The sequence below is a fragment of the Pseudomyrmex gracilis genome, unplaced genomic scaffold (genome assembly GCF_002006095.1).
Source record: "Pseudomyrmex gracilis isolate BER0280 unplaced genomic scaffold, ASM200609v1 scaffold_228, whole genome shotgun sequence".
Classification (NCBI taxonomy): domain Eukaryota; kingdom Metazoa; phylum Arthropoda; class Insecta; order Hymenoptera; family Formicidae; genus Pseudomyrmex; species Pseudomyrmex gracilis.
In genome coordinates, this window is record NW_018020812.1 from 52,023 (window position 1) to 73,994 (window position 21,972).

The window sequence follows — 21,972 nt, forward strand, 5'->3', positions numbered from 1 at the left end:
AACGGAGTCAAAGTCAAGACGCGGCGATCTGACACGGACCTCGCTCAACTCGGTCAAGGCGGAAGACCGTTAGAACACCCGTCGTAAGGGACGCTTTACACGCGCCGACAAATATATCGCGCGAACTCGCGCGTACGCTGATCGCGCGAAACGCAACACCGCCGCCGCAGCAGCTGTTCTCACGACACATCGCCGGATTCGATTAGCTCATATCGTTCCGAGAAACGGTGCGTATCTCTGAGATCGAAGTCGGTTTCAATGGCAGACACAGGGTACAATGTTCGTCGCACATAAATCTTTCACTCGCTCGGCATTGCGCCGATATTAAATTTGTGAAGTATGGCTTTTGTGCTGTGCGATTTTACCATTTGCTGAATATTCTACATATGTTAACGTTCGGAAACTTTTCCTTCGCGAAAGAATACCACGGTGCTTCCTACGCGCGCGATCTCAACTTTCCCTTAATATATAACTACTACTGATCTAAGCACAGACGTAGTTTTCCACTTTCTTTATTATACGAGCTCTCTTTTCTCTCCTTCTGTTTCCCCCTCCCCTTTCTCTCGATTTTCCTTTCTTTCGGACAAAATCATGAACAATAAATACTAAAAGATGACTCGATGAAAAACGCGATTGTAGAAGCAACAATTTGAAAATATTACGTTTTGCTTACAATCTCGAATCGTGTCAGGCCTTGATGTCTCGAATCCAATGTTTTTCAAGTTAATCGCGAAAAATACAGACTTGTCGCGCGAAGGAAGTAGTTTTCCGACGACGGAGGAACACACCTCACAAACCAACGATATTATTCATATCGAGAAGGAGATTTCTCCCTGTGCTCGATTCCTTTCGACAATCGCTGACATTTCTTCTGGGAGGATAAGGTGGGAGGAGGTTTGAATTGTAATAAAAATGAGGTCGGCTCCTCTCTTGTGGGCCAAGGCGTCGCGCGCGCGTTAGGCGATCTCCGCTTTAAGAGAGAAGACCATCGCGCGCGCGACACCGATCGATGTGTAACCATTTTCTTTTTCTTTTTTTTTCTTTTTTTTTTTTTTTTTCACCTCGACTCGGGTTATATTTACGGAACCGCAAAGACAAAAGTTTCTCGACGGTTTAGAAATAAAAGCTGTATAATACATTACTGTTTAATCGATAAGAAGAATTGTCGAAGTTCGCGACGACATTTATTCTATTCGCGAGGATCGATTACGTCGAATCGATTTTTATTTTCTTGTATAATTTCTTCTTGTTTTATTTATTTATTTGTTTGAGCACAACCGAGGAATATAAAAGTGACGATGCTGCAAGGTGCACGCCTCCGTGGGCGGTCCCCGTGTCGCGCGCAAAGAAAAACCAATGTGGTTATAAATCGATTTACGCGTGCTTATTATTTACGCTCGGTCGCGAGATGAACGGAAGCGCGCTTCATAATTTTTTACTCGGAATTCGCCGCGAAGAAGCCCGATATGACAAATTAATTAACGGTGCTCCCCGGGTCGGCTCGTTAACTTAATTACTTCTGCGCGTGAGTTCGGATTCGCTCGACTGTAAAACGCAAACGAAGGCGAGGCTGTTGCGACAATATAGCGAGGTTCGCCACGACCGAACCCTGAGATCGCATCGAACTGGTACTTGACGTACGCAGAACTGAAGGTCGGCGTTATATAATTTAATTGCGATGATTTTCGTCATTCGCCGCGGATCGGACGCGTTTATCGGATCGATATAAGCTGATTTCTGTGCAAAAAGTTACAAAGCCGTTATCGTGTTCGTTAAAATATCTCGCTCGAAGATAGCAAACGATCACGATAATAAGATGTTCAAATAATCATTGCCGCGAAGTTAGCGTTGCAATATAAAATAGTTAAGTTGCATCTTATTTGCGCTTGTGGCGAAATATTTCAGACTACCTGATAATGTCAATAAATGGTTTAAAAACGCGATTTGTGTGTGGTTACGAAAGTGATATTCAAAAACACAATAGGCGCACAGTGTAGGCCTTTTCAATAGCTGAAATTTCTCAAGGGCATGTTCATTGTTCCTCTGATAAACCTAAATCGAGCTCTCTAACAAGCGGTTATTTCGGAGCTATTTCAAATCCTGTATAGTTTTGGTTACAAGATCATAAATTACAATGATAGTTATTGTTTCAAACAAACTGTGTTATTTTAGATTTCGAGGACAAAAGAGAGAGAGAAAAAGAGAAAGAAAGAGAGACAGAAATAGTTAGATGTATATCAAGGTATAAAGAAACAAGGTGTAACATTGGATTACGTTCAGAAAACTCAACAGTTGCAAAATCTGATGTTAATTTCATTGTCAGTAGCGAGCAAAACTCTTGGGTATGAAATTTTAAATTATCAGATAGACATAAAAATTCGTGCTTCAAAATGTAAGTATGAGCTGACATTTTATAATAGATTCAACTTTTTTTTTTTTTTAATTTTTCGTGACTAATGTCTCATCATAAGATATCACACAATTCAGTTTCAAAATCGTGAGACCAGAAATGAGCTATTTTTACAGTCACTCTTTCATCGAAACGGTTTCAAAACATTTCTCAAAAATTGTCTTTTGCATAAGCTGTTTTAGAAATGTGAAGTTTCAAAGTTTACAAAGCTATTGATTTGCTACATTTTGACTTCACATCATAGACGTATATACTGCGCGTTCCCTATCTTTTGCCATGTTGAAAAAATGTCTTCAACGTTGAGAGAGACAGCTGATGTTGATCAATAGCCTCATCTTTGTCTAGCAAAGTAGTGGGGGAAAAAGAAGTCTTCGCTGATTGATAGAATAGAATTGAAAAAGTGTGGATAAAAAAATAGTAAGGGTGAAGAGAAATGAAAGAGAGATTAAGAGATGATGGCAGGTTAGGCAATATGAAATAGTAGGCCCTGATCCCACCACAGACATTGATAGACAGAGAGAGAGTTACTGTTCAAAGTATGTTGTCTTTGTCAACTATAAAGACATCTTTTCAGCCAAACGCGCAGTCTATGTATTATAGTACGTCTATGCTTCACATAGATACCTTATTTCAAACGCCATATTACAAAATATTTGAACTCAAATCTGATTGGTTCGGAGAGTTCACTACTGCGCATGCACAGATGTTACATCCTGTTTCTTTACACCATGATGATGTATGTTTCGTTAGCAACGGTAGATTTTTCCAGAAAAAGATTATTTTTCAAAGTAGATGTATATATGCTTTTATGACTTCACATATTTAAGTATCATCTATTACACACATATGTATCATCTTTAATTAATTAAAAATAACTACGCTTAGACGAGAGTGTAGTTCATGATAAATATATCAATGAACATAACCGTGTATAGAAAAGCGATATATTTTCATGTCTCAAATTAAAAATAACTTTCGAAGTAGCAAAATTCGACTATTTAAAAAAACCAATCCCGCAAAAATGAGACCGGAGATGATTTTATGCATATTTCACAGGAATTTTCTAAAGGTTCAGATTAGTCGACCGTGGCCTTCGACGGCTCTGCGGGGATAGTCCGCGGATACCCTCGTGCAACGGCAGAGCCCACAATCGATCTTATTGATTATCGATACCGGGGTTAAGGTCATTCTACAATCTAAAAGCGATGTAGAACGACGCGCGATTCTCGCATACGCCATGTGATGACCAGCTCTATCGATCATCCGCGCTCGAAATAAACTTAGAAACTGTCCAGTAAATTCCGGGAGTTTTACAGATAAAAACTAAATATTTCACATTTCTTGAAATTCTAAGTTTATATTTTTTCAAGCAAATATGTAGGCATATTTAGTTTCCTCAGAGCCGGTTGTTCCACCTTCCGATTTATCTCAGCTTATTTGATAGGTTATTATCTATAGAATAGAAACCTAACCAAACCTAATCTCTTACCTTACCTATCCAACAAATAACTATTAAATCTTGTAAGAAAAAATAGATACTACAATACAATTCCAATAATATTAATAAGTTCGTTATCTGTAATTGTTTTTTATCAAAATTTTGCTTACCTATCAGCTCTGAACATTCCCAGTTCGTTGTAAGAAAACAACTCCTCATTTGTACTTTCGGGCCACATGGTTCGATTAGTAAAACAAATAGAGATTACGAGAATCCAGCTCCACAATACAATAAAAATGTACACGCGCACACAAAATATCCTTCAGTCTTGCCACGTTTGACGTCAGACTATTGTCAAAAATAGTTTGTTTTAATTATTGTCTCACGACGACTATGGCTTCTACGACTACTTTTTACACGCACGTACGTAAGAATGCATAGACTGAGTCTAAACTGCCTATGAGAACGAAGGAGATAAAACCTGTACGTACCTGTCCGCTTCGGTAATCTTCGATAGATTTCGGTTTATATATGTTTGTAGTAGTACACACAGACAACGTATTCGCTCTCTGAGATTGTATGTATATAACATATATAAAATAAACGAATGTGGGGTGTTTCAGACCACTCGTACACCCCATTTAAAAACGAGAGAAGTGATTATTTTAAAAAATGTTTCAGACAAAAAAAAGTTATTGGTGATTAAGTACTGCATTGCATGGGCATATGCGATTGACCTTAAATGTATGACCATATTATAATCACAATTCCTCGAGTATAAAGATGTTGCCGCGTTTAATTTCGTTTCTGAATTACGTGACTTTTTCTAATATTTCCATCTCAGCTGTATGTCGCGGTAATAGAATAAAATTATAAATTTTTTTTTCTAGAACAACATTCACTTTTAAAGTCCATTTAAAAAGAAAATTATGAAGCACATAAATTATATAGAATTATATAGAAGGCGACTTAAATTATAAAACATAATCATGTGCAATCACCTAATTGGAAAATTGCGACCTCGACGGTATCCCGGTCGACGCTTCCGACACACCCCAGTATATATATATACTTTTCTTTAATACACTCATCAGTAACGACCGCTCGTACCGCTATTAATCCTTAAATGTCGGCGCTAACGCGAGTCACAGAAGCATTAAATGCGTGCCTTGCGTTAAACACACGCGAGAAGTCACGTAAGGATCATCATCGATGCGATATCTTTATGTAACCGCGAGGACGAGTGATGTCACTTTCAAGCGTGTTCACAATAGCTGTGAAATATCTCGCAATGCAACGGTACTAATCGTAACTTGTTTCATCTCTTCCTCTTCGTCTTTGTATGTAGTTGAATTTGTTTCTGTCGCGCTTTAACGCGCTTATAAATCCACTCATCGCGCAGGAATGAACGTCCCGATAAATAGAGAAATAACGTGACGAGGATTGCACGCGGATTACGACAAAACTATGCGGAAGAGACGAACAACCGACGACGTTTCGCTCAAAGCGAGACTTAAATGTAAATTAAAAAAAACGAGAGAGGATGTTTGTTTTCGTTACTCAAACATTCCTCTATTGTAGCGCTGTTTGTTACTTAACTGTTTGAACACGGATTTAAACCGAAGATATCTGTTTATTAGAAGCTCAAGTTATTTATCAGAAAATTTACTTCAGAATTTTTTTTCGAAATCTGAAATCTCGTAATTTCTTGAGCAATTTTTAAGTTTATTTCGAGCAAAATCAATAGAGCGGATGATCAATAGAACTGATCAGCATGTGGCTTGGGTTCTCTTTTCAGTACCTGATATATGGTTTTTTTTTTAACAATTCAGATTTTTCCACTCCTTTCAAATTTAAAAGAAAGTTAACGTACCTGATCTTTTTTCGTTTTCTTTTTCAAATATATAAACGTATACAGTTACAAAGAGTAATTTGATAAAAAACAAATTTAGATTCTTAATCAATAGAAAGATAAGTATAAAATTAATAGAAAGATAAACTACATTATTATTTCCTTGTGAAAAGATATTTTTGTACTTCTTACAATGCAGATGGTGATAAAAGAGATACGATCGAGATACTCTGTTGAATATTAAGAGATGCCCGATGAGACAACAAGAAAGAAGAAACGTTGAAAACGTGTGGAAGTCATCGCACACGTAAGGTAAGTCAATCTGCATTCGTTAAAAGATCCGCATACATGCGTGTAATCTATGTACTTACATATCAGCATAGTTTGCATCGTCCCGACGATATCATTCAAGGTCTGCGCAAGCAAGGCATATCTGAAATCAAGAACCAACAAAGACACTTGAGCAACTCTATTTACAACGAGTCATCTAATATAAAAAATCATCGAATATATTAAATAAACATCATAATTATTATATCTATAAATTATAGATTTTAAACAAATTAAAAACATATTACTAAAACGATATTGTGCGTAACAATTAAAAAATGTATTTTTTATTTGCGATCTTAAAATACACTTAAAAAAACATTAACTTGAATCGCGTTGAACGAACATAATCTCAGACTTCGATCAAATACCGTCAAAAATATGTCTGTGTTATCGGAGTAGTTTATTATATATTTTTGTTTATTATACGGTCTATTATGCATTTGCCAGTGCGTTAGTTGCTCGCACAAACGTGACATCCAGGATTCTGTAATAATTCTGCAACAAACGACCTTTTGCCGAGTGTTTCACAGGAGGATACTTACAACGACGGCGGTAGAGTGAAAATCGACTTATAGCTGGAAGCTACGGTAGAACTTTCAAACCGCCACTCTATCCAGCCTTCACATTTTCACTAGATGATTTTCACTCGACGGCCGTCGCTGATTCACTTTCCTCATCGGGTGGGCGTTCACGTAGCGCGCAAAAAGGCGCAGGAGAGCCGGTCACGAATCTCCGTCGAGAATATCGAGACCAACAACAAACGATACATGCCATATATATTGTGTTAGCTGTACGCCAAACGTTATCCGTTATTGTGCAGTCGCCTTTCGTGCGTCGCAACTCCAATTCAATTCAAGATGTGCAATTATTAATATTATTATTATTTTTTTAAACATTCTTGCATAATCACAACTCAAACGTGAAATGCATCAAATTACAATTCAGGAAAATAAACTAGAATACGTAGAACATTTTTAGAAGATTTTTTTTCTAGAAGCGATTATAAACAGAAAGCAAATGGTAATAAACAGAATATGTTTGCAACGCGTTTCCATTTACTATATATCTCGAGCACTTGCGCTATTCGGTCGGCCGCTGCGGAATCGGATAGAAAGCACTCTCGGAACGGAGAATTGCCGTATATTAACTCAATCTCTTCCCGCGGCTCGGGTCTATATCATTCGCAATTATCGGAGCTTTCACCCTCGCGCTCACTTGCCTTTAATCGCTCTAAAATCGGCACGCTATTATCGGCGCGTCACGATAGACTCCGAGGCATTATCGCCCGGACTTCGGGTGTTACGGTCCATTTGCTTTATCGTGGAACGCTAGCCGAGAGAGCACCCTGGATCTCAATAGAAAAGGGTAAAGGGAGAGAAGAAGTAGGAGGTCGAACAAAGGAAGAGAAGCAGGAGGACAAAGTGGCCACGAGGGCATCGAGAGAGAGAGAGAGAGAGAGAAAAAGGGAGGGAGAGAGAAACAGACCTGAATACTGCCGCTTGGTACCGGATGAAGAGAGAGAATGTCCGGAGGGGGGCAATCGGGGAGACGATTTGGACAGCGACGGCCCTGAGCCACTTGCCACAGTAGGTCAGCTCTCTTCACCTCGCTTCGCCTCGTTTTTCGAGCCTCCATTATATACACACACACGACCAGAAAATCCTCCTTCGTTGTATTCCTCGACGAGAGTAAACGGATTGAACGACCGGTGGCAAAACCAGTCCCCGCGCCATTTTTCGTTTGCCAACCCCCCGCTGCGAGCGTTAATACTCGGTCCGTTAATACGAATAAATTTTCTACCGTTTATTGGTCGTTACATCAAATGTATCCAAAATTTTCTTCCCAAAGCCTTTCTACTAGCAGGGAGAAAAATTTTAGAGAATTCGATTTAAAAGCTAAACTTCTTCATAGGATTTTTTGTTTATTTTTTTTTTATGTATTATAGCGTCAAATACTTAATATGCTCTATATATATATATGTAAGACTGTAAGAGACATATTCAAATATCGAGTATTTTATAAGTCAAGCATTAAAAAGTACACATGTAGCGTATGTTTTGCGTTATCGGTTAACATTCAAATCAAACGGCGTGTTGCGTCACCTGAGATTATTGAATGTACATAGGTGCCTGATCTATACTAACACCGCCAAAAGTCGGGCAGTCGCGCGAAGACAAAATCATTGGGGGGACTCTGCATTTGTGCGGTAATCTAAACTTTGCTCAAGAGCAACACACAATACACGCAGTCTCTTGTGAGACATAAGGGCGATGACATAGAAGCCGTTGTGATGTTTCTCGACGACCCTTTGACGGTCCGATTTTTATCGGCAAGCGAACGATAGTTGCGCTACGATAACGGGAAAAGTGGGTCGGTGCCGCGAACGCGCGTCGGGAGGAGGAGGGAGGAGGGGAGAAGGGAGTCGGGGAGGAGTTAAAGCGCGGCGGCTAACATAACTCCTCGGTGAATTAGCAACGGCGAAACGGTGTCATGTCGCAATTTTGTGGAAACAATTCGCGCCAGCAGCCTTTGCTCGGCCCTGGGGAGAACGCGTAGCGCCCTAATGTAATTAAGAGAGAACTGTGAGTAATGTCCGTTAATGCCGCGGTATATCATTCCGCCGAATGGAAACTCTCGAGAAATTACGAAGAAAGAAAGAACGCCGAGCGAATAACGTGCGGCGTGGCGATTATTAGAGTCCGGATTTTTTTAACATCGTCGGTGATCACAGATAAAGTTCTCAGAGTATATAATTTACATACATAGTCGAATTACATTGCTGCAATAATAATAATTACGGTTTTATTTTTTAATTTAGTGTGAGAATATTGTTGCGATCGAGTGAAACTTTAATAATCAGGATAATTGATGTTTAAAGAATTTATTTTATTTTTTTTTTTCGATAAAATAAATTCGTTTTCTCTTTTGTTCGTTTCTCTTTTGTAGAGCAAAGTTTCCATTTCTTGAAATAATATATATATATTCCGCCCACGTTTTCCTTTTCTTTTTCTCCGATTCTCGAGTAAAAATCTGGTTCCCGACAACTCGTAAATCACGCGGGTCATACCACTCCAAATACATTCTCTCCAGATGTCATCCGAATCGATAATCCGCTCTCCAACGTCATGTCGATCTTCTTCCCGCGTTGTAGGTATAAAAGGTTCATCGTGCGCGCATCGGAAGAGAGAACTTATCGTTAACCTCGATCTTCTCTCTCTCTCTCTCTCGATGCTTAATACTCGCTCCCACTCGTCTAACTGTTCCACTAGGTCGACCAGGTGTCATCAATAGTCCGATTAGATAGATATCGATTGGAACAATTTAGGGTTGCGCGATATAAGAAATAATACAAGTAAGCAAGACATAAATGTAACATAATATAATATAAGTTATAAAGAAAGAATAAAATATCGATACATGTTTATACATTATTAGATATTTCTTCTAATTAATTTTTCTGTATATATAATTTATTGTATTTATTATAATTTATTTCAGATTTATTTATTAGACGCGTTTCTCTCTTTCTCTCTTTTTCAATTTCACGCACAAAATATATACTTTATATTCAAGACCACGAACTTTTATACGAACTTCGGCGTTACATCGATCTTATCGTTGTTTATACCGAAAATGCGCATCGTTAACATCGAACACCGGGTGGTTAAGAGAGAAGCGAGTGCGTAAGGACGCGTGTAGCGCGGAGTAGTCAAACTGGTTTGCTATAAATCGCCTCTCGATTACAGGAGTTTCGCGCTGACATCGATTAAATCAGCATTAAACTGCCCGATCTGTCGTCCGCGAGCTAATAATCCCGCGTGGCGCCAAGATAAAAGAAGTCTCTTGGTAATACGAGAATCTCTCTTATTAATGCTTAAAGATAAAAGACATCTGTTTCGCGTTACGAGGATCAAAGATCTCTCGCTAGAACCTGTCAGATTTTCACACTGTGTAAAGTTAGCACGTCGAGTACCTGACTTTTGAACGTGTTACAAACAATTTTTCAAGTTTCGAAAGAGAATTTCCTTTTTTCGAGAGTGTTTCAAATGGTTGTCCGACTGGAGTATTTTTAAACCTAATCCTCTAAATCTCTGACATCGATGTCCGAGAGATTTGTGAAAATGAGATATCTTATTTAATTATTTAATGAATTTAGAGGATAAATATTAAAAAAAAAAACGTTTATAAGATTAGAGTTAATTATTATTAAAATTATTAATACTATTAAAAAATAATCTTTTTTCTTTATGTCAATTGTTATTCCAAATGAGTATTTTAGAAATTAACGAGCTACGTCGATTATGTCATTTATAATTTTCTTCTCAATCTTGGGAAAATTCCATCCTTAATAAAAGCGGCGAGAGCTCAAGATTCGTCCTATTCCACCCGCTTAGGGGTGCACTTAGGATCCCTCATTTATCTCGGTAGGTGGTATATAGTACAGCGAGTGATGGCGGAATGGAAGCGGGATAGAATAAGGACGAGAGAAAGGTTTGCTCGCTCACTCACCCTCGTCCTTGCCACGAAGCGCCCAACTGTATGGATCTGTTTCGGGTCGCGAGGTAGCAGCAGAAGGGGGATGGTAGCGGTGGTGGTTGAGAGGAGAACGGCAGCTGCGCGAGAGCGGCTCCGAAATCGACGACGAAACTCCCGAACACACCAAGCCGCGATAACTCGTTTCACGGGTTTTCCACGAAAGTGGAGCGAGCGCGAAGGCGATTACCTCGGAAACTTCTGCGAGAGAGTGCGGCGCGCGCGATATATCGACGACGAACGCGCATTAATTCTCGCCGATTGCACTTTGCACCCGTTCGCGGTCTCCGAAGCGATTAACCCTCTTCTAATGCACTTGGAAAATGGGAATCAAAAGAGTATCTTTTTTCAATAACGTTTATCGTGCACAAAGAGAGGCTGTGTCTAAGAAACTGCGTAACAATCGACGTTCGGTCTATCTTTGCGCTGAAGATAAAGATATTTTAATAGGTATGTTTTATTTTGTTCTATACATTTATTAAAAGATATAGTATGGTCTATAGTTTACACACATATCTACTACGTGTGTTTGGTCTGGACAAAATTGACGATTCAATATATTTTCATTGTGTGACATTTCGTTTTAGACACGTTTTTGTTCCCGACGTGTTTTGTTTCGAAAATTTGGGGTTTTAAATCGATATATGAAAGAACAAGATTAGCCTTTTAGGGATTTTAGGAGATTTCATGCATACGAAAATTCTCTCGGGGCAGGGATCGTTCCATCACCCTTGTCGACGGAGAAGGGCAGTGAGGGCGAAAATCCAGAGGGCTCGAAGAAGAGCTTCTCTATCGCGGAGCAACCGAATGAATCGAGACGCGTTTCTCTCGAAGGGGTCGGTAGACCGAAGGGGCCCTACTACTACTCGCGCCCTCCGACGATTCCCGTTTCTACCCATTTCATTGTCCAGGGGCGGCATATGGCGTCCGCTTTGTCCAGAGAAGAGAAAGCTTCTCCTCTTCCCAGGCCTCGGTGGCACGATAATGAAAATCGATTCCGAGGCCGGGGCAAGACATGCAAGAACGCAAGTTGAAAATTTAAGAACTTGCCGTGTTCTCACATCCTTCCAGAATAACATCAACTGTATTAATATCGCCGTTAGCAATCCGTTTTTGCGATAATCGTCGTGTCTCTCAACATTAACTTAACTCTCAGCTCGTTTCAAATTGGTTTTTTTTTTTTTTTTTTTTTTCATTATTTTGAATAATATCAATTCGACCGCTAAAATAAAATAATTCTTTTTATTAGGCAGTCTGGACTTTCTAAGTCACTTTCTAAGTCACTCGAAAATAAAACACAGACAATATTGTCAGAAAATTTTTTCTTATTGAAACCGGTGACCAGTTCGAGTACAAAAAAACGTGGATCACAGTTTGACGAATGTGTTGACCAATATTGTTACAGCTATAAAAGTATTCTGAAGAAATTTTTTCTTTCGACTATACACAGCCGCAAAACTAATGTATCTTTTTATCTTTACAAATCCGAGATATCTCAACCGAAGCATGTCAGGTATCTTCGAAATGTTGCTTCTCGTCCTTTTTACACCGACGGAGTTTTACGTCGTGAAAAATGCGTGTTCCAACATTGTTGAGTGTTACTCGGAAATTCTACGATTTCACGCACTAGAGAAGAAAAAAATACATGATTTAGAAATTTCGCGCATTGCGGAGAGGAAAGGTTCTCTCTGTCTCTCCTCTCTTTCCTTCGAGCGAGTGGATATCGCGAACGGCGAGCGGCTTTGCTCGCGCATGCTTTCCACCGTGATATTTCTGGTGATAACTATGCCAGGGACTGCCGGGTAAGTAGCCACTATAATACGGCTTGGGTTCGGAGTAAAAGTACATGGGTAACCTCGTAAGCGGGTTCACCGTGTCGCTTTCACTCCCCGTGCCGCAATATTATCCGCCGCTCGAGGACCAAGCGCGCCCAACGCGAGCGCGATTCGCGCGCTCGGTAGATCGTAGACGAAACGCGATGCAGTCGCGTGCGCACAATCGATATAGATATATACATATATCGTTGCGCGACAATGAGGGACAATAAAGAAAAATAATAAAGAAAGTGCGCAAAAGTGTTGCGAAAGCGCGTGTATTCTTTCGAGGCTGTCGCTCAAGTCAGGGAATATTAAATATATCAGATATGAATAATGCAAATCTGTATCGCGCTCAAGTGCAATTTGATTTGCGCACAAAAGAATTGCGGATAAATATAAACCACGTGTGTTTTAAATTCGCGTTTGACGCAACGAGGAACAAAAATGAATATTGTTGTGCAATGTAAATAGCGCATACGAGAACTGAACTTTGCCACGCCAGATTCTTCAGAATATATAGCCATTTATATGGCGTGAAATATGAGAGAAAGAGAGAGCGCGCCTCGTACGCGGCTCTTGAGAAACAAAATAAAAAAAAGATATTACCAACGTGATGCAAAGTTCGTCGGATAAAAAATTATTTGCAATACCAGACGAGAGATTTATACGCGAGAGAGAAAGATAGAAAACCTTCCAAAAAACTTTTAGCGATATTACCTACACGTGTGTAGAGCAAATTGCTCGCGCTGTTGCGTGTCACATTGACTAATGGAGAGTGGAGAAATACGCGAGAAAACTAAAGCGCGTAACGGCGGCATAGTTTAAGAACTGGAATGATCAGCGATGTATAAACGACTGTTCATTCCGGTAAGGTCTTTTTGCGCGAGCATGAAAGTCGTTTCGGGGACAAAACGAAGCGGCGAAACCGACTTCGTTACGAGTTGCATTGTGCGCGCGCTCTATGCATTGAAATCGCGCCCACACATGCGCGACCGGTCGGATCAAACACACACGCGCAGCGTGAATGAGCGGCGCGTGCGGTTTCCGCGTGGTTGGTTGCATTTTCTTCTCGCGAGGGGAGAAACGGCGAGAGAGAAAGAGAGAAGAAAGAGGAAGCGGTGGGCGAGAAAAAAAAAAAAAAAAAGAAAGAAAGAAACGGGACACTGTCGATAATCGCCGTGTTCATTAATACGGCGGCGAGAAAATCCGGAGGCACGAGAGAGAAGAGGGGACGAAAATCGCATTAATCAAGATCATTATCGGACACGCGCTGGTCAACATTGCCGTTTAACGATTAATGATGACGTTCCATTACACATCGTGAATGCGTGTCGCGCGCATATTTGACGCATTAACATTTATACGGAAATCGGATCATAAATCACGAGATCGCTCAGCGATGATGCGGAGAGAATATTGCGAAAGATAAAGCGCGGTGTATAATCATTTGTTTACGCCGATGCGCGACACAACGTGATTCGCGCGAACATATATACGTGTATGAACACTTAGACTTCCCTCTTAGGAGCATCCACTCGAGACCCGCATAACACGCGAAAGTAACGCGAGATCTTCTGGAGCGTGTACTCCCGCGTACACGTAGTATGCTGCGTTTGATTTTCGAGGCGACGCACGCACAATGCCGGAATTGTTTGCCGTTAACGTGCAAGTATGTGGATCATATGATAATGTAATTGTAACAGAAGATAATAAAGTATGCAATTAAAAGTAACATAAGGTAATTAGAAAAGGAACGAATAACAATCAATAATGAATTAATTAATACAATTATAATCAATTAGTTAAATTATAATTAATTAATTAAATTGTAATCATGGTAATGAAAGATTTTACGACAAAAGATGAATAAAGATAATGAGCGTGTATATATTGGGTGAGTGCAAAAGTTTGATGAGGATTTCCAGATAAAAAAAAAAGAGATCAAGCAATTTCATTAAAAACGATTTATTCGTTCAGCAAGAGCGAAAGATAATAAGAAAACAATGGGGATTATCATTTTTCTATCAAGAAATCCATCAAAACTTTTTTATTCAAAGTACAGAACACTATTCAAAGAACAGATAATTAATGAAAAATGAATAAATAATACTTATATATCTCCGCGGAATTTCACATGTGCATATTAACTGTAAGTCTAAACAGTCTAAACAAGTCTGAGAAAAGTGTTTTACTCGTTCCACGAAAAATATAAATTTTGCTTTTAATTCACAATTATGCTTTTGTGTAAGTGCTTTGTTGTAGAGCGAGAAAAATAACATTAAACAAATTAGCGTTTAAGTGGTGCTCGTTTTCGATCCGACGTATCACAACCTTGACCTACGGCTACACGATACGCGCGTCGTGAAATGAAATTGGGTTGCGTTATGAGTAGCGCGAAGCTTTTTACGCGCGAGTCTGCGTCTCTCTTCCTCCTCTCGTCCTCCTCACTTCGCCGAGAAGGTGCGATACGGTGTTCGTAAGGAGAACGGAAAGCAAAGCGGAGCATCGTGTTTATGTAGGTAGGTAGGTTGCACGACGAGGTCTCTTCGAGAGATCTCGCGAACTCGCCTTGGCGATATACGTGGAGCGCACAAATGAAAAGTGCACGAAGAAATTCGCAAAGATCTTAAATGAAAAAATCTATTTTCAAAGTGCAAAGTGCATGCATTCATTTTTCACAAATTACACTTTAAATGCAACTAGGTTAATGAGGCATTTTACCCAAAAATCTATTTCAATTCATCGCTGTATTAAGAGATTTTTAATTTAACTTCTAACATTTACCGCGAGTTGCAACGAATGAATATATCGCTTCAAAATCAAATTTCGCTAATTAAGAACATAATTAAAATTCCGATAAAAACATCTTATATATATATACATATATATATATATATATATATATATATATATAATGCGTTTTTTTACACCTTGTATATACGTGCAGCGGGCGTGTTTCGCGAATCTGTTTCGCGGATTTTCTGTGTCTCGGCGTTGGTGTTGGTGAACGCACGCGTCAACACACAGACGCGTCGTGCGTTCCTGATGCGATATCCGAGATGACGACGCTGATATCGCGGGACGCTGCACGGGGTTACGCTTCCACTTACATCACGCCACACGACGACGCGATTAGCCTGGAGTAGATCACAAATTCACGCGCCTACTCCTCTATTATATGGGCAAGTTTGTAACAAAGCGCGTCGTATCCAATTCGAGATGTTATTACGCGCTTGTTATATATCGCGATGTTTAAGCAAAACATTAATCGAAAAGAGAAAGTTGTTTGTTAATCCTCTCTCAAATCAATATTTGTATTAAATTTGTGTCAGAGTTTATTTTGTCTATTAGATCTTTGGCGGTATCAAAATATTTTCTCACGTTCAGAGACGAAATGCGAGTGTGTTTGCTGAAAACGAGTGTTGGGGATTTTTTTTTTTTTTTTTTTTTTTTTTTTTTTTTTTTTTTTTTTTTTGGCGCGACCAATATAGATCTGTACATTTTTAAAGAACCATTTAGATCTCGGTGAAGTGTACACAGTTTTGTTGAATTAATGATTCTTCGAAGATTACTCGAAACAAGTGAATAGCGAAGTGAAAAGCGAAGTGAAAATTTCACAAAAAACTTTAAAACTATTTAATCAGTAATAGATTTCCGCGCACGTATTTAAAATTTGAAAAGTTAATTTTTTATCATCGCTTAAAATATTTTATTGTACATTATCTTATATTTTGTGTTTGATAAAATTCTACCGATGGAAAATGATTTTTTGAATCCTCAAAATGGAATGAAGAAGCATCGCGTGGAAGTTTCCGTTTAATATAAAAGCGAAGTTGTGTCAACTTCAGAACGTCCATTACTAGAATTTACGGCCGCATTGAGTGCTCGGACGGTTTAGCATAGAAGTCGGCCAAGCATCAATCGCTGCTAATTCCAACCCGTGGTTTCCAATATGACCACTTCGCGTGGGTGGGTAACTTTACTCTGGCCGGCGCGCGTTTGCGCGCAACTACGGCCTCTTGTTGTGTGTTAACGTGACCTCGCCGTTGTCGCGTGGATGAATAGGTCTGTCAATGGTTCGCTTCATTGAATTAAATAGGCCACTCGTGTGCACATGTGCGTAATTATTCCCGTGTGAGAAAATGATTAGAGACGCTCGTCTTCATTGGCCGCGAGCGTCTTCAATGACGTCTGAGATTAATTATCCCCCCGTAATAAACTCGTCATTAGACAATAATATCTATCAAATGCGACGTTATTTCAAATTATCTATGATGAATTGTTATATTTACAATATTCGAAATCACATCAACAACACAACACAAATTTATTTTTAGTCGCAATCTAAGAAAGACTGAGAGAACGCGTATGTGTATTCATCGCGTTAAAGATAAAAAGTAGATTATATCGTGGATTTATGACGGATTGAAAGCTAACCACAGTTTTCGTTCGCACAGGGTGCGGATATACTTACAACACGTGCTCCGAATTGCAAGTGGAACGTACTTGCGACTTGGAGCCCGTGATAAGTGGACCGAGACGAAGTCCCGTCTCGTCACAACGAGTCTTTTGTGTTTGCACGCGCGCTCGCCGGTTAGCATCGCGAGAGTTCTTAAAGTTAATCGTTCGCGGTCACAAAGATACAAGACCTTCTCCGGGCACCCAAGAGAGTCACAAGAAATTTCATATCCATTATTGCGCTAATCTCCAAATGCTTCAGATTTTTTTTTTTTTAACTGTGTAGTCGCAACGTTTCGCGTGTTAAAGTTTTTCTTCCGCAGTTTATGAAAAAAAAGTATAATAACAAATTTGTAAGTACTTAATTAAATAAATGCGCGACTAAATAACTTCTCGCTGTATTTTTCTGAATTACGTAAACGCTTTTGTTTCCAATCCCAGCAAAGTAGAATGTGTTTGTTGAAAGCAAGTCTCTCATTTAAATTATCCTTTAAATTAAAAGTTGCTAAAAAAAAAAAAAAAAACGCCGATTAGTAACAAAACTTCGCCGCCAACTTCATGATTTCGATTAAGTTACATTGACAACTACAGTTTTGTAACGAAGCACCGAGGTCAAACGAGAGATATTTCTAGGAAAGCAAGCGCTTATAGAATTTTTGGTTTATAAGTTTGCAAATATATGCTCAGAGCCGGGTTGAAAAATAAATTCACATGTGTGTCTCTTCGACCTATATCGTTCCGACGGATTTACGTCACCGGTTCTTTTCTCTCCGAAATATTATCGCTTTCCATACAAAGGACGGACGTGCGGTTTCGGCGGTTACTCAAATCCAATAAATCTCTTTTAAAGCGCGCCGAGATCGCTAGAGAGTTCCAAAGGACTACGTACGGCTAATCGTACGGCGCGCGCACAGCACACACCGACGACAACGACGACGAACGAGAAATATCAAAAGTTTCGAAAGAGCGAAAGGACCCGAAGCTGTCAGACGAAGTGGTGAAATCCGAGTGTACTTACGCGAAGGTGACCTAAAAGTGAAACCGTTTGTACGGTTGCCCATCGCGAGAGACGGGGGAAAAAAAAAACTGTCTTCTTACACGTTAGATGTCTCTTTTAGTGATCATTAATGTCATTCGCAATTGCATCCATCATTATAATATATCCCCGTTTGCATATCAATGGCGCGCTGGCTCGTTGATTGATTGCGCGGTTAATAAAATGTTTTCTTTTTTTTTTTCTTTTTTTTTTCTTTTTTTTTTTTTTTTATCTTTGATACATATTCGAAGATACGAACACGCAAACAATTGCTGCTAGCTTTCGCGTTCCGCTTGCGACCTCTCGATTTTCCGCATCTCGGAATCGACTGGCCGATCGCGGCGGCGGCGGCGGCGGCGGCGGCGCGATCGAGTTTCACGCAACTCCGTAATACACATTGGAAAACCAGCAAGCAAACATTCTAATTTCGCCTAGTTCGCTCGGCCGGTTATTTACGATCGCCTACTTGTGTTAGAATGGCTGCGGCGATTAACCTAAACCATGTCGGCGATATAGGATTACACATGTTGGCACGTTGACTTTCTAAGCGCGCGCGCTCTTCGTTCGAACCCCCTTCGATCTAACGCCAGGTTTCACATCGGAGACAGATTGTGCCAATAGGTCGCCGTCGCAGTCTCGAAAATGCCAATATGCAGATCGGCGTGACGCTGGAAGAGGTCGAGCGCGTCGCGCGTAGACGTAATACGGTGTTGCAAAACTGACATTTCAGGAACTTGATCAACCTCCGAAGCTGATTCTTTGATCGACACAAAGTAGTCGAGATGTAAGACGATAGTACTTCTACTAGTAGATAATAGAACTTGACGAGTCAAATAAAAAAAATTATCTTCAATTATAATTAAGGAGTGTGTCAGACTTCATAGAAAAGTATTTTTTTTTTTTAATATAATTTTTGTCCTTTAAAAGTGGTTTTAAAGCGTGAGGCGTCAGGCATTTGTAAGGTGTTAATGAGTTTATACAGTTGTCTAATATACTCGTGTGAGAAAAGGGGGAGAAAAATGAGAAAGAGAGATACAAGTAAAGTCTCAGAAAACAGTTCTTCGCAAGTATACGAAGTTATGAAAGAAACAACTTTCTTTGAAGTAAGATTCTAGTGTTATAAGCAAAGTATTGAATAACATTTTCTGTATTCCGTGTTACAAGTGAAGGATTAAATAATCATTTTCTAATTGCAAAGATATTTGAACGCTTGAAAATTGCCGGCTCGCTTGCAACACTTCTTCTTTGGCGTAACAGTGTTTTGCGACGACGCGCGAATATAATGATGTAATGAGGTTACAGGAAATCGCTTATCTGTCGGTAAGGGAACCGACAGACAGAACAGAAAAATGGATACACTTGATACGGTTTGATAGTGGAAGTAAAAAAAAAAAAAAAAAAAACCCAGCTCCGAGTATCTCCTTTTACTCGGATAAGCATGTGCTGTTTTGCGTCGCGACTGTTTGTTCGCCACATTGAGTTTCTCAAGAGACAGTTACCAACAACGCGACGCCGGCGTTAATCGTCAGTCCTTGACATATCGAGGCAGGAACTCGTATCAGAATGCACGATTCTCTTCGAAATATCGGGAAGTTCGCTCGGCTCGGTTCGACCTCTCTCGATTCGTCAAGCCCCTCAACCTCTCGTTTATTCCGCAGCCTTTGCTGTTGATTTTTCCGCCACGTTTGCTATTCATAGGAATATTCGAGCTATTCCGCTGGAAATAAACGGACTCGCGTGGTTAAAAAAAAAAAAAAAAAAAAAAAAAAAGAAAGAAAAATCACAGTTTTTGCACGTCCTTAACGAATAATTCATTTCTCATGAATACAAATCGCATCAATCGCGGAAACCATTCAGTTTGATCGCTGATATTTTGCGACACGTAAATGTTTTTCAAATGTCCTTGCGAATAAATAACGACTTGAGTTTAGATTATGAGACGCTATATAAATATGAAAACACACTTTCATTATCGCAGTAACGATAATAGTAAATAAAATTAAAAGAAATAAAATAAATGTTTAAAAAGTGCATATACATTAACCGAGAGATTACGAACAACATTATTCCTCAGACATGCTCCTAAATATAAATATTTAATTTTTTTTTTCAAAATATCGGTCAACATGTTTTATTTCATCGTGTAATTTTCTACCGTTTAATTAAAACACTATATATACATATATTGAAACGAAAGTACGCCCACACACAGCATCGCTATTACGTGACTCAAATTTAACCGAGAAGATGGGAGGGTTAAAAGTGTCAGAACCTTCCGGGACTTGTACGAAGGGAGAAAGTGAAGAGGATTAAATTCACACACGTGTGATCGGCGAAGTAAGAGGCGAGGCGAGACGAGACGAGACGAGACGAGACGAGGCGAGGCGAGGTGAAGCAGAGGAGGAGGAGACGAAAGAACAAAGAAAGGAGGAACGAGAGACTCTGAGGTCGATTCGGACGCGTAACGCAGGGTGGAGAACGCGTGTCGGGATAGACGGGTGGATGGATGACGGTGAGGAGGAGGTGGAAGAGAGTGAGAGGGCAGGCAGAATCAATCGAGCAAGGAGGCAGGCAAGCAGGCAGGCAGGCAGGCAGGCAGGCGCGTGCCACTTTAGCTCGGCGTGAAACGCGGTCATAGCCTCGGCACGTCCAAGTCGGCGGTTTGTGTGCTCGGGCTCCTACCGAAACCGCAGCCCGTCGTCGGTCCTCGAGGAGTGTTTTTCGGCTCTCTTTGGGAAAGTCCTCCACTGAGTCGTTGTCTCGAAAAAGGAAGTTGGGATGGATATTTCTCTTTTGAAATATGAACACATTCACACCTTTCAAGAGAGAGAGAGATTGATTGATCATAATTTACTGAAATAACAGAGACAAATGGCACAAAGATAATATACAAGTAAAGGACGAAATTTGTCAACATCCGAGTATCTGACAGTGAATCAAATCGTTAAAGGATAGATTTATCTCAGTCTTACAAGAGCTCTCTCCTTCTCCGCTCAGTCTGAGGCCTATTAAAACAAATTAAGTCTGATCGTAGATCGGAGTGAACATTCTTGAATCAATGACGTTACAAAGCTGTCACTAAACATAAACTTGTTATTGAAACTTCCTCGTATTCATCGAAAAAGAAAAACATTTCCAAGAAACAGCCTCGAACAATAGAACCTCAAGATAAACATTTTGTTCTTAGATTATGGTTTTTTTTTTAATACAAATGGCAGTTTTTCTGAGTCACGTTGATCGCGCGCGATTGAAATTTATTACCGCTCAGAAACTTATATACGAACGTAGAAATTTGATTAAACGACAGAATATCCGCGGACGGCCGAAGGGGATATATATTTATTGATGGCTCGCAAAAGGGAGACGTCGGCCTATCATCGAATCGTCGAAGCCGAACGGGTGAACAGGAGAAGGTCTTTTGCGCTGTTTTACCAGGCCGGCGAGACGGCCTGCCCCCGAAACCCTCATACCTCGATGCGCCGCCAGAGATATCTCCTTTTCCGCGGTTTTCTCTAATTGAACTAGTTTTCGAACTCACGGTTGGCTTTTCGAGAGAGAGATGTGCACTCGTGACGGCACGGTAACCTCTCCCGGGCCTCTCCGATCAATCCCGCCTCTTTCTCTGTCTCTGTCTCTCTCTCTCTCTCTCTCTCGATACTCCTCGCCGTGTTTTTTAATTACGATCGAAAGCGGCCTTTTTAACGAGCAATACATTGTAAGTCGCTTTAGAATTCGCGCATCGTTCGCATTTGCCTTTCGCGTAATTGATATATATATATAGATCGATCGATATATCGCCTCTTTGATTTATTTCCGCTTTTACATTCCCGCCCCCTCCCCCTCCCCAATGGGATGTGTCCTTGCGAATTGGCGCGGTGTAATTTTTCGCGACGCGCGATGTCGAAGCGGCGAAAGTGTTCTTTGCCGAAGTGAAAGCACACGGGGCCAAAGCGTCGCGGGGCTCTAAGTGGAATACACGGCGAAACAGGAACGTCGCGCCACCACGTTATGGGAATCGCCAGTAGCGGTCTGATAGGAGAGACACATTGCGATTCGCCGTGAATGTGGTCGGACTAACGCGTCGACGTAACGCGT

At 40.2% G+C, this 21,972-nt stretch overlaps 1 protein-coding gene across 3 annotated transcripts in view; it reads right to left on the reverse strand.

Annotated features, from left to right (window-relative positions):
* LOC109858841 (protein roadkill) overlaps positions 1-21,972 on the reverse strand; it is a 73,045-nt gene that overhangs the window by 33,949 nt on the left and 17,124 nt on the right. For all 3 annotated transcript variants that reach the window (XM_020436493.1, XM_020436495.1, XM_020436494.1), the window contains exon 3: positions 6,072-6,133. The gene's annotated coding sequence lies outside the window, so the exon portion shown is untranslated. The remainder of the gene's footprint in view (positions 1-6,071; positions 6,134-21,972) is intronic.